General features: G+C 37.2%; 1 protein-coding gene across 1 annotated transcript in view; it reads right to left on the bottom strand.

Annotated features, from left to right (window-relative positions):
* The window catches only part of IFNE (interferon epsilon), a 59259-nt gene that overhangs the window by 41331 nt on the left and 4597 nt on the right, over window positions 1–13331 (bottom strand). The gene's annotated exons all lie outside the window — the stretch shown is intronic.

The raw sequence follows: 13331 nt of genomic DNA, 5'->3' as shown, positions 1-13331 counted from the left end.
AACCAGATAAGGCAGGATGGAGCTTTCCTAGGAGAGAACAGCCCATGCAAATGATCTCAGGCATGAAACAGCCAGCAACTAAATGGAAGTAGCTCTGCTCTCTTTCTCCTAAAATAGAAACTTGCAAGGATCTTGACTCTGAGGGGCAGGGAGTAAGCATTTATGAAAAACATACTATATACCAAGGATTAAGCTAGTTCTGTTTTTTTTATTTTCCCCCAAACTGAGACCATATTACAAATAAGAAAACTGAGGCCCAGAGAAGTAAGGACTATTTTAGACATCTCTGGAATTACACCTTCATGGGTACTTTGTTTACATTATTCTTATGTCTATATGCAATCTTCCCCCCATTTTTTTTTGTATTGTATTCTATCAGTTGTTCTCATTACATGGAAATGATTAAAATGGATTAATGGTGTCCAGGGTTTTGGATTTACCCACCAGAGCACTTCCTCATCATAACAAGAGTTAAATATTAACTCTCTGCTGATACCTGTCCATAGTGTGTGTGTGTGTGTTTGTGTGTGTGTGTGTGTGTGTGTGTGTGTGTAGGGAGCAAGCAGGAATGGGACACTGCATAAACGTAAGCAGACTGAGGAGTAAGTAATCAGAAAATAACGTGTGCCATGCTGGAATAATCACCTTAAAGGTAAAACCTTCAATGAAACGAAATCTTTAAGAAATTCAACATAGGAATTAAATTCTTTTAAAATTATAGGATGTTCTGAACTCTGGAGCTGGCAGAATTTATCATAACTATTGATAAATACTTGTATTTGCTGTTTTGAAAATCTTTTCCAATATTAACTATTTTAGGCCATTTATTTTATTAGAATGGGTTAATTCTGGCATTATTAATTTTTGCTTCTTCATAAGTATGCAAAAAGTAATTATTTAATAATATGCCAATGTGGGCCAAAATCTACAAATGTTTAATGTAGGTATCAGGTCAAGTGTCACTCTACAGCCTCCTGAATAATTCAGAAATCAAGTTAAGCCCAGTCCATCTCTCATTTGGGCATAAATTTATTTGGGTATAAATTTATCTGGCCAAGACAATAAATTTAGGTTTTCTTCAGCACAAACCAAATTACTTTCTTAGATGTTTGTTGCTTTACTCCACTTAGATCTCTGGTCTTTGAAGCCCAGGCATCCTATTAAGAATCTTTTAATTCTATTATAGCTCAATCATATACCACCTGACTTCAATGGGATATTCTCTACGAAAAAGCAAGCTGACCTGAGTTCCTTTAAACTTTTAGAAAGTTAATTAATATTCGCCAAGCACTTGGAAGATAAAATGTAAGTGTCAAGAGTAATAATTATTTTTAAAAATAAAATCACAGGGAGCTACCATTCTATAATTTTTTGGTGCATCTTTATTATTTTTTTAATCCAGGCTTCAATATCCCTCAAAGTGAGGAGGCGGTGGCAGATACAAGCATGTAGTCTGTATTTTCTTTCAAGTAAATGCAAAGTCAGGCCAAAAAAATGCACCTTTCACACCACAATTTACTCTCCACAACTTTTAGGCATGAAGCACATTTAAAAGCACTATTCTGGGTGTCAAGGAAGGAAACTGACCAGTTTTAAGTCCCAGCTCTGACTCTCAAAGCCCTGTGACTGTGGCCATAACTCCCATAGATCTAAACCTGGAAACATGGACTATACCTTCTATGCAGATCCCTCCCCTAGCCTTAGGACTAGATCTGTGTTACCCCAAATAACCATGTGTTAGAATTCAGCCTATTTTCTCTATGTATTATATCAAATTGTCAAGCACCATAATTCTGACTGGCATGGAAATTTGATAAATTATATAATTAAATTTTTAACACTTCAACAGACTTCAAAAGGGATGATCTCTCAAAAGACAAACCCCTAATGGATCCAATAGTGGGAACCTAAGTCTAAGAACCTAGAAGAACCCATTGATTTCCTTGTAGGAAGTTATAAACCGTGGTAAGGCTGAGGTTAGATGCCCTCAATAATAAGCAGCCAGTTCCTCTGCTTATTAAGCCTTTGCACAGTGTGGCCTTTACACAAGTGTGTGTGTGTGTGTGTGTGTGTGTGTGTCTGTAGACATACTACACTTATCAAGTGAGTACATGGTGGTTGTTTATGGAGGTTGGGGCACTTGGCAGAGGAAGTGGCAAGCATTGCTGAGACTGAGCACATCAGAAAACCTGTCAATAGAGAATTACTTAGGAGGCTTGGTTTCTAGAGAAAATGGCTCATTGCATTCAGCTTGTCAAACCCATGACAGCCTTCCAACTTACTAACTTGATTAGCATAAAATGCCCACTGGCAAAAGCAAAAACCGAATTGTTTAAATTTTCAATCACCTTGACGGTGAGTGTCAAAATTTTTTTTAAAAGATTTTAAAGGATGGTCAACAGGTTTCAAGAAATTTAAAACATTTAAAATTCTTAGTTCTATTTAGAAAATAACGTTGTTTTTGCACATTAGTTTTATTTAGCTTTTGTCTGCACCTAGCAGGCATTTCCTAAAATTATAACCAAAATTCAATGAAAAGCACATTGCCTGTAATCATCTGAGAGAAGCTGGCTAACTGAATACAATTTTATAAAGCATTTACTCCTTTAGGACTCATAATTGCAGTATTTTGCCAAGAAATCTGTAAAAATTTCATATCATCTGTATTAAAGTTCATGCTTCTAAATTAGCAACTCTTAAAAAGTAAAATTAAACTAATTCATAAATTTCAATAGTTTAAAACACTGCAGATTTGAAATTAATTAATAAAAATATTCCCAAGTCCAGGAAGACAATAAAATAGCCGTGTTACTGGAATAACATTAGTTTTCTTCCTCCATTGGTAGCTATTAAAATTTTAACTGTGATGATGAAGTGTTCCACAATATGCAGGGTGGTAATTTCAAAACCCTCCCATGTCTTTTAAGCTAGTAACTAACCAAGCAGAACATTTTCATATAAAAAATCCAGCAAAGCTATGAAAGGTCCAACAAGTTAATATTAATCTAAGGAGGAGCCAGCAGAAAATAAAATACACATTGAAATCGTTCATGGATGGAGGGCAGAAAACTCTTGGGATGGTGAGAAAAATCATGGTATAGCATATTTTCCCCTGGCAAACAAGGTAAGCTCTAGCTCACAGGCACGTATGGCTTCCCACTTGGCACCTGGTGGATTACTTCTTGAAAAGGAAGTCCTGCTGTCAGAAATTACTGAGATATAAAAAAAGGGTTTTTAGGAGGTGGGGACTGGAAGAGTCAAGGACAGCATAGCTACTTTTGCTAAAGCCTCGAAGATACAGACTAGAAGAAAAGTCAACAGGAATACTGCAAATTATGATTCAATTAAAGGAAGAATCTTAGAATCTTAGGATGTGAAAGCTTGGATGGAATCTTTATTGAACTAGATTGGATAGTCTAATTGCCTTATTTAACCAATTCAGAGAAGTAAAAGCAAGTCATCTGTGAGATCTCTTAACCTACAAGAAATAACAAATTCACATTAAATGTGCATGATACACAATTTGCTTATCTAGTGTGTGGTATGAGATGCAACAGAGAGAAAGCCAGGCTGTGGAGGGGATGGTCTTGGTGCACTTTTTCCTTTTCCTGGTTCCATGATAAAGAAGGCAGTCGCGGTACAGAAGCAGGGTGTCAAAGGCTTAATTACTTTGCAATTAAAGGTTCTTTGGGAACATTTTGTTTTATGTTCTCAAACACTGTTCTTGTCCGTAATTTCTATGTATCCATATGGAGATTTCTTATGTATAGAATTATACTCCAAATCTGACTTTTTTGGATATGGTTGGAGGTTGGGGAGAACTTTTTTGGCCACTCATCACGTGCTAGGGATTTTACATAGTCACTCTCAGTTCAACTGAATCATTACCCTGTGAAACATGGTATTACACCCATTTCATATGAGCTAGAATTGAGGTTCCAGAGGATGAAGTGATCTGCCGAGGGCCAAAGAGCTGGGAAACGGCAAAACCAGGATTCAAACCTGTCTTGCTCCAAACTCAAGGTGCTTTCAATATTTTAAAAGAGCTTTTAAAATATCTAGTTGTTGTCTAAGGAGTAGTCAGGCAACCCATGCAGCAGGGTTTTCCCTTACTGTAAAAGAATCACTGTGGGACTTCCAAGTGATGACTTTGTGCTTGAAACCAGTATTGGAATCAGGGCAAAGTGTGGTTTTCAGATTAGCCTGCTTTTTACCCTCTTGTTTTTAATCCTTTTTCTTCATGGCTTCCAAATACTCCCCTTCTATGAACTCTTATCCTTATTACAGACTTTCATTTTTCTTCCTGTACTTTTGAAATTAAATAGAACCAACAGATGGTGGTTCAAGTACTAAAATGGTATTGGTAGCTTGTAATCATTCATGGTGGACATGCTTCCAACACACGATATGTATTTTTACTTCTCCTGTTTAACTCTGATGCTATTTCTACAAACTCTTGCTGTGTGATACGATGATGTGGCCATGCAATAGGAGAGAATATATCTATGTTGCCCTAAGGAGTAACCAAAGAATTCTGAAACAAGATCTTCTGCACGGGTGTAAAAAATAAATATGATGTGCGACAGTCACAGAATTCAAGTTTTAAGTAGCTTCTCCAGGTCACACAGCTCTCAAGTGGCATGATCTACATTATAAAGCAAGCTTTACTTCAGTGCCTATGCTTCTAACTACTTGGCTACTTTGCTTCCCACCAGAACTGACTATAAATAAAATTATTAACCACCTCAGACAAAACAGGAAGAGTCTAATGAGTACACTCAAAGGAAAAACATACCAGGTATTGAAGAATGACTCCTAGAATGCATGAGTTGTTCTGTTTGTGATTAATTGGGCATAAATTATCAAGCAGATTATGTAATTTCAGAAAAATAAAACCAGTATGAACATAGAGAAAAAGGAGTGGGTGTTTATGAAACCACTAGAATCACATTTTTATGTGACCCATTGTAGGAAAAGCATTTTACGTCATGACCTATTACAAGATATATATATTACGAAAGTTTTACAAAGCAATACTTAAAATCACTGTGTGCAATGCATTTTGTTATTGCACTATTTCCTTTCTTAAATAATAGTTATGGTGATGCACATAATTGATTTCATGATACACTAATGGGTCACAACCATATTTTAAAAACCCCTCTGCCAGAGGACTGTCAAATTCTGTGCTGCCACTGCCTTTATCTTGTCCCCAAGGCAGACAATATTAATGGGTTACAGCATTCTTTCCAATGAGTTCAGTGAAGCCTCAGAACTCTTTCCAAACTGGTGTTCTAGGCAGCAAATATCAACTGGAGTTGGGACAAAGACATGACACAGTTACTAAGTTCTAAGGGGAGAGGGTGCAGAGGTAAAACAGCTCTTTTTTGTCATCGGTTCTCTTTATATCCCTAGTGCTTGCTTTGTGTCTGGCGCACAGTAGGCACTCAAATATCCATTAAAAAGATGAATTATTAAAAGGTCACCAGGATTATAGGGTAAGCTTTGGCTCCCAAAGTTCCTCTGTGAATCCTTTCTCTCCCTCTCTTGGCTACCTTGTTATATCTTTAAATGTAAAGTTTTCATGATTCAATTGCTTGGACTTTAGAGTACTGTATGTACCCCTCCCTTCTTTCCAAACCCCATCTTGTAATGAAAGTTATCTGAACTTGGCCACTTGATATTCTCTCTACTACTTTCAAAAACAATTGGTTTACACTGAAAGAATTACTAAAAAGGATTATGAAGTTGAAAACTATGGTAGAGTTCCTTGATAAACTGGTCCTGGAGGAAGGAGAAAAACTGACAGGTCAGGACCTGGGCTGGATATCGGTAAATCTATGCTCCCACTTCAACCTTTCAATAATATGATCAGTTTCATAGCATTACCCCATCTAACTGGTGGGGAACCAAACCCTTAGAAAAAGAGGTGAAGTCACACAGTAAGTGTTTGGCAGAGTCAGTACTGAAACCTAGGTATTTCACTGCTCTTTTTATTATACCTCAGCTGCTCCTGAAAATGGCATATTGAGTTACAAAGAAACAATGACCAGAAGCCTTGAATCCACTTGAAGTGTGTGAATTTAACAGGTTATCACACTGCAAAAATAAAACCTAATACCTTAGTAATATACTTCACGATATAACATTATTTTTTCTTCGCCAAATCTTTGTGAGTTTTTCATTGCTGGGTATGTTTTTCTTGGCAGCTGTTAATCTTGGCTCAGACAAAAATTCTTACTGCAGAGTAATTCAAATGTGTTAAGTCCTCTATTACACAGAGAAAAATCAAGACTCTGTGTGTGTGTGTGTGTGTGTGTGTGTGTGTGTGTGTGTTTATGTGGGTCAAGTCCAAAGGGAAGTATAAAATGGAAACAATATATGATTTGGGGGTGTGTAGGGCAATTAAAAGAAGTTACAGGCAGAATCACAATTTTAGCCTTTGGGCTCTCACCAGAAGCAGTGTAAGGAAATGGAGTAGAAGAGAGCAGCATGGGTCAAGTTTAACTCACGTCCATGTCCACCACCACACAAGCATACACCACTTGATACAGTCACAAACTCAACAATGTGTAATTTGCCCAATCATGATCATGAGTCACAGTAAAAGTTACTAAGAAGGTCATTTGAAAAAGTAAGTTCTGATATAAGTTTACAACAGTGGTTCCAAACCAGAAGCAATTTAGGGGACATTTGGCAATGTCTGGAGACATTTTTGGCTGACATAACTGGGTAAAGGCCAAGGATGCTGCTTAACGTTCTACAATGCAGAGGACAGGCTCCCACAAAACAAATTACAAACTCAAAATGTCAATAGTGCCAAGGTTGAGAAACGCTGGTTTACAGGTGATGCTGTTATCTGAGCAACACAACCACTGATACTATACTCCAGCTGCCTCTCTGGCCTCAGTCTGTCTCCTCACCTATAAAATGGAGATGATAACAGTACCAGTTTCATGGGGTTGTTGTGAGGATTGGAGTCTTATTGTGTGAAGCATTTAGAACAGTGTCTGTGGCATGTAAGTGTTCAGTAAGCGTTGTTATCACCACCACTACCACTGCCGCCATCTTCACTCTCACCCAAATCATCACAGTGCAGGGCAGTATTCCCCAGTGCACGACAGCTTATTAGGTGGATTGCGGGGAGGGGGCAAAAAGGGATTATATGATCAAAGAAACCTGGAAAATGGTGGCTTAAAATCAGACAAGTCTCTATATTACAGAACTTCTGGGAATCTTTAATAAACCAAAATATATGGCATGCAGAATTTTCACAACTGACCTGAAATCAAGAACCCTATGCAGAATCTTGCAAGATTGAACACATTTTAAGGAAAGTCTTGTGTGGTGAAAGGGTGGTAGATTGAGAATCTACAGACAGATTCAGCTCTTGAGTCTACCACTTATCCACTCTAAAGCCTGGATAAGTCCCCTGACATTTCTTGGCCTCAGGGATCACCAAAAGAGAATTTGGGTCCTTCCAGTTCTGAAAGGCTCTGATTCTCCTGCACACTGACTGTCACTAGCAGACCTCAAAGTCATGCATTATCAGATAACAAGGACAGCAGGGTCAAGCAAAATCAAGAGCTGTGACAAAACTCAGGACAATCGTGTTCACCAAATTCCTGTTATTAAAGAAGCTCAAATGTTCAATGTTGGGAAATCAAGGTGAATATGATGTCACAAAAAATGCTACTTTATTTGTTGCTGCTGTTGCTGCAAATGCAGCCTACTTTTTAAGCAGAAAGTGGGGCTAGTAGAGAAGAATATGGAGACCAAAAAAAAAGAGTCTCAACTACTCAAAATGCATACCAGTATAGTCTACTCAATTACTTCTTGTTCCGCACTAAATAAAATCAGCAGAGAACATGACAAGACAGGATTGCTACTTCAAGGAACTAAAACTCTGGGGAGAAAGATGCACATATATCAGGCATCCAAAGAGGGCTCTGACAGAGGTTTAAACAAAGACCCACAAATAACAGTAATCTTAGTTATCGCCATTTTTTGGTAAGTCAAATGCACAATGGCAAAAACACAAAATGTGTTGTTTGAGCTTCCAGATGAACATTCTTATCGCCTGCTGTTTGGGTATCATCTACAGGTGTTAGGAAGGTACCTAAGCTGGAGGGTATGGATGCAGCTTCTCATTCCCTGTGATCTTCGCCCCTCTGAGTACATTTATATGGTCTGGCCTGAATCCACCATGCATGACAGAGATGGCACTGGGTGAAGAGATCTGTGCTTTGAATTGTCCAGGGAACTGTGTCATTATATTACAACCTTAAGCTACTTTAATTTGCATAACTAGAATTTCTCGCTATCAGCCACGGCTCTCTAAGCAGCCAGTGTACAGGTAATCCTTCTTTTAATACCAGCATCTGGTGAAAACCACAGGCCCTCTAGCAGAATAATAACCTCAAAAATGCCTACCTTTTTTTGCATATATGGATCCTTTCTCAGATGAAATGCATAAAAATAAACCAGATTACAAAGGAAACCAAGTATACTGAAATAGCTAAATATTAAAACAGGCATTTTAATACAGTAATATGTGGTTCTTTATTAAAACATATTAAATAACAAGACCTAGCAGTGTATCTAATAACTACCGTTATGTTAAAGTTGTGTCATACACAAACAATATTTCTAGATATTGGCTACAACTGTAATATGATACGAAAGCATCTGTGATTTCTACTGGTGATAAAGTCACAGGTCCTGATAAAATACTACTGTAACTTTTTGCCTCCATTCATAACTGAGGGAAGTGCTAAGTTTCAATTAGAGGTTAGCGCAAATAAAATGCAAACAAAAACATTTTTGCATCCAAGCTCACAATCCTCTGAATTCTGGCCCTGTTGTGATCTATGGACTCCAGGTTAAGAAGCCCTACATTTGGGTGATGTCCTGAAGTCTCAAGAACTTCAATGATAGAAAAGAACAAAAAAGTAACTCATCACATTAATTTCTTCTTCTCATTGGAAATAATTTCAAAAAGATCTCTCTCTGTTACAGTAAATCATCCACCCAAATACACGAGCTCATCTGATTCTCACCACAGCCCTGTGAGGAAGTTATTAGATTAGCATTAACCCCATTTAACAAATGTGGAAAGTGAGGCAGAGAGTTTTTAAAAGACCTGTCCCAATCACACAGCCAGAAGTTAGGTGCCGAGCTGGGACATTCACTCCTTTCTTCGCAGTTCACTCTCAAACACGATTATGCACAAACTAGTGTCATTTCCTAGAATGCCACAGCTTCCAGCAACTATTTTGGTTCCCTCTGACCCAAACAGAATTCAGCATTTGCTATTATTTCTGTAAGTTTCTTTTGTTTGTCATATTGTTTTGATTATACTAGCTTTGGAATTCCAAAGATTTTTTGAAATATTTCTGATGACAAACGTGTCTGTTTTGGCTTTTTCTTTAAATACTTTAAATTTCAGGTGACTTTCAACCTGTGCAGTCCCTGTTTTCCATTTCAGACACAAAAAGAGAAAATGACCCCCTACTTTCAAACTGCTTTAGAATTTCTTTTGCCAAAAATCTCTTTCAAAATGCTTGGATTTGGATTTGGTGATGCCTGAGAATGTTGTTTTATGTTATCCTCCCCTTAACCTCTCTTTCCCCATGCACACGAAAGGTCTACTTTTCTGGAACATAAACACTCTGCTCCAATGGGTCTCAAAAGAGGAATTCCGATGAAGAAAAAACATAGAGCTTTAATTGCTTTCACTATTTAAGTCATTTTTCCAGTATGAAATTTGTATTTTACATTTTTACTTTCTTCTCACGTAAATTTAATTTGTCTAATTTTGTCCTTAACATTTTTGCTTTGACCTCTGAACTCATTTTGACAAATTTTTTGTTGCTGTTGTTATTAAAGTCCCCTTTGTTTCTCTGCATTTTAATCCCTGTTTTGTTCAGCCTGCAAACTGGCTCAGCCGACTCTTTAGCCCTCTCCTTTTGCTCTTTTCCTGTGCGCCTACGCTGAATTTCAGACACTGGAAGTGTGAGTGTGAAAGGGGCTTTTCAATTATCCTGTTCAGGAGTGCAGGATCTTCAACCGCTAGAAAATAAAAACCAGCAAGTCCCTGCCTCCTTCGCCATCACAGAGAACAGTGGAAGAGGCCGAGGGGAATGGAGAACAGTGCTAAAGGAAAAGCTTAGGTCCAAGTAGTGCTAACTTGGATACAGAAGGTGGGGGGGGGGGGGGCGGAGAGGAGGGTGTCTATTGGAATGGTAGTGTCCTCCCCTGCGGAGGCAGCCCTGAAGTGTGCCCTTCGTTACACATCGACAGCCCAGGTGACCTACCTAAAGCCACACATCAACACTAAAGATTCAGTACTGGAATACAGGTCCCTTCCTCTACTGCTCTCTGCCTGGGCTCAGACTTCTACTCCAGAACCAGCAAAGTCCCATTTTCACCTCATTCCTTTCCTTTTCCTCTGGTGGGTTCAGTTAAACGAACTCTCGTCTCAACTCATGCCTTAATTATGGCTGGCTCTGACAGATTTTCTTCAATCCTCACAATCCCAACAGGCTTTGTACCCACACAAAAGGTCAGGTGTGATAACAAAGAAAAGGGAATGATCACTTACTTCACTTTCACAACAATTAACTGAGGAAGATGTAATTATTCCCATTTCACAACTTGCAACTCAGCTTGCAACTGAGTTGCAAGAAGGTACCAGCTGCCTTGCACAATTAATGGTAAATTACCCACACCTGCCTACTACACTGCATACACAAGTGCATATTACAATTTTCATGGGCAAAGAAATGTTATCTTTTTTACTCATTCCCTCACATTCATTGTTTCAAAAAATATTCACTGAACATCTATTATGGGTTAGGTGTCCCAGATGTTTTAACTATATTCCAATTTCAGTGCCATAGAGCTGAGACGAATCGAGAGAGTAGCACAGACATATATATAATACCAACTGTAAAATAGATAGCCAGTGGGAAGTTGTTGTATAACAAAGGGAGTCCAACTCGAGGATGGAAGATGCCTTAGAGGACTGGGACGGGGAGGGTGGGGGGGACTCGAGGGAGGGTGGGGGGGACTCGAGGGAGGGAGGGAATACGGGGATATGTGTATAAAAACAGATGATTGAACTTGGTGTACCCCCCAAAAAATAATAAATAAATTAAACAAAAAACATAGTCCTAGAAAACAACAAAAAATTGTCTATATAATTCTTTTGAAATGATTTTCAGAGAAAATTTACAATCCATCTACAAATCAGGCTTAATACTTTAAAGACATACTTATTTCTTTTGGTCACAAACAGTACTACCTATATCTCATCTACGTCTTTTATCAAACTTGGACATGAAAAGCTCTGAACTAATTCTAGAAGTGAAAGAAAGTGTTTTAACTGAGAACATTCAAACTGCTATACAAATGACTCCCAGTTTTTTACAAGAATTCCACAAATATTCTGCTTAATTACTATGAAGTACAGCAAAGTAATCAAGAGCAGAGAGGTGGGAATAAGAAAGACTTTGGTTTAGGTCCCAGAGCCACACTCTTTATTAGCTGTTTGAGCCATTTATTCTCACCAGGCCATGGTTTCCTTGTCTGTGAGATAGGAACAATCACGGTGCTGAGACTGTAAGGTCGCTGTGAAGATTACTGTAGGTAATACAGATAATTAAAGCAGGGGGAACGAAGCACAGCACACAGAAAATGCCCAATAAAGAGAGCTATAGCTGTCATCATTACTGCTCTGGAAATTAGAAGAGTTGGACACATTTTAATATTTGTTCTTGAGAAAAGATCTAGGTGAAGTGGACCACCCCTCAGCAGTTTTGGAAAAGGAGTTTTGTGTTCGTTCTAGATAGTAATTTGGACATATGTTCTGAAATAAAAGCAAACAATAATAAACTATGCTATTCCATTTATAGTTTAATATTCCCAGTATAAATTACATAGGTTAGCTAACAGAGCCATCTAGCATATCTGTGTATTTTTCTGAAATATGTAGCTGTCTTATTTCTACTTTACTAGATTTTACAAAAAAAATTCTACTAACACTTAATGGTTAATATAATGAACACCTTCAGAAGGAAGATTTACTTTTCAAACATGTTTTTAAAATTGTTCTTAACTGATTCATAATTAGCTTTCCACTTTCATTAATCTCTTTGCCACAATGTGTTAACTAAGAAAAGGAAGTATAGAAAGAACATGAGCTTTTATCAATTACTAAATATATTTATTTTAAAAGGAAACTACTTCTGTCAAATGCTTTGTCTTTGTCATTAAATATGATTTACTGCCATTTCTCCAGACTCTCAGAAAAAATCCAGTTGGTTAGCCTTTTATTTTATATTTGTTTTCACTGCCTTTCCTTATAGCCTTCTTTTGTCTATAAAGATATTTTCAGTACTTCTGGTTGAAAAACCACAACACTGAAAGAAAATATCATTCGGCTAATTTAATATTTAATAAGATTAAGATGTCATAATTTTTTCCGCTTTGGTATGAAACTAGAAATTCCAGATGTTAAAAAGTTATGATAAAGTTTTAATTGTTCAATTATTAGAAGCAATTAGAATGCTACATAGCACACATCAGTCCAGGTACCACCTCGTAATTTTTTTACTTCAAATTACAATTCAAACTATTGTGTCATGACTGACAGTTAATATGCATAGATATTCACTTAAAAAGGAAATTAATGCTACTCTTTCCTTTAAAAAAATCCTAATTCCAAAAACAAAAATTAATAATAAATCAAAGTAGAATCTTATCATTATTAGGCTGCTGGCAAACATGCAGCAGCAACAGTGTTACAAAAGTCAGGCTGTAAGCTATAAATTGTTCCTTTTGTTTTTTGATTTAATACAGTTCCACTCACTTATAAAAAGGACATCAGTTTTGAGTCATGGCATAGAATATTTAAAGGAACTGTCAAGTGACAGTATTAAGAGTTAGTTACTTGAAAACCTATTCCAGTTAAAAGCCAGTTAAATCCTAATTTAAAAGGTTTCATTCACTATTTGTAGATTTTACCAAAAAGAGCTCTTACACCTTTACTGTTTTAGTCTATTGTCTCTTGAGACTTTTTTTTGAAGTTAATGAAGTTGAGATGATGGGTAAAAGGTCAGATTTAAAGAAGGAAAAAATTACCAGAACCCCACAGGGTTATTCAATAATGACTTTATGACTTGAATTTCCACTTAAGCATGCACTGTAATTCACAAACCTCAGGCCACTTCATTTTAGAAAGATCTTATCAGTTTGACTTTTGGGGGACCAATTCTTTACTTGCACCAACTTTTAAACTCCAAAATAGTTTCATCTCCAATGTCTAATAA

The sequence above is a fragment of the Hippopotamus amphibius genome, chromosome 2 (assembly GCF_030028045.1).
Source record: "Hippopotamus amphibius kiboko isolate mHipAmp2 chromosome 2, mHipAmp2.hap2, whole genome shotgun sequence".
NCBI classification, from domain to species: Eukaryota; Metazoa; Chordata; class Mammalia; order Artiodactyla; family Hippopotamidae; genus Hippopotamus; species Hippopotamus amphibius.
The sequence above is the reverse complement of the archived record's forward strand: the minus strand, read 5'-3'. Positions and strand labels throughout refer to the sequence as shown.